Below are 210 nucleotides of genomic sequence, written 5' to 3'. Positions count from 1 at the left end.
TGGAAATGAGACTTGGGAGGATGAACCCCCTTTGCTCACCAAAGAACTGGATGACTTGTCTAGGTAGAAACTGCCTCAAAAGAGATAAGATCCTGGGAAGTTTTCAATACCTTGTACCATAGGCACCATGACCTTCAAGAAGGCCTTGTGTGACTTAGGGTCAAGTGTAAACCTCATGCCTCTCTCTGTAATGGAGAAGCTAGGGATCTG

This window comes from Arachis duranensis, chromosome 7 (assembly GCF_000817695.3).
Source record: "Arachis duranensis cultivar V14167 chromosome 7, aradu.V14167.gnm2.J7QH, whole genome shotgun sequence".
NCBI classification, from domain to species: Eukaryota; Viridiplantae; Streptophyta; class Magnoliopsida; order Fabales; family Fabaceae; genus Arachis; species Arachis duranensis.
The sequence above is the reverse complement of the archived record's forward strand: the minus strand, read 5'-3'. Positions refer to the sequence as shown.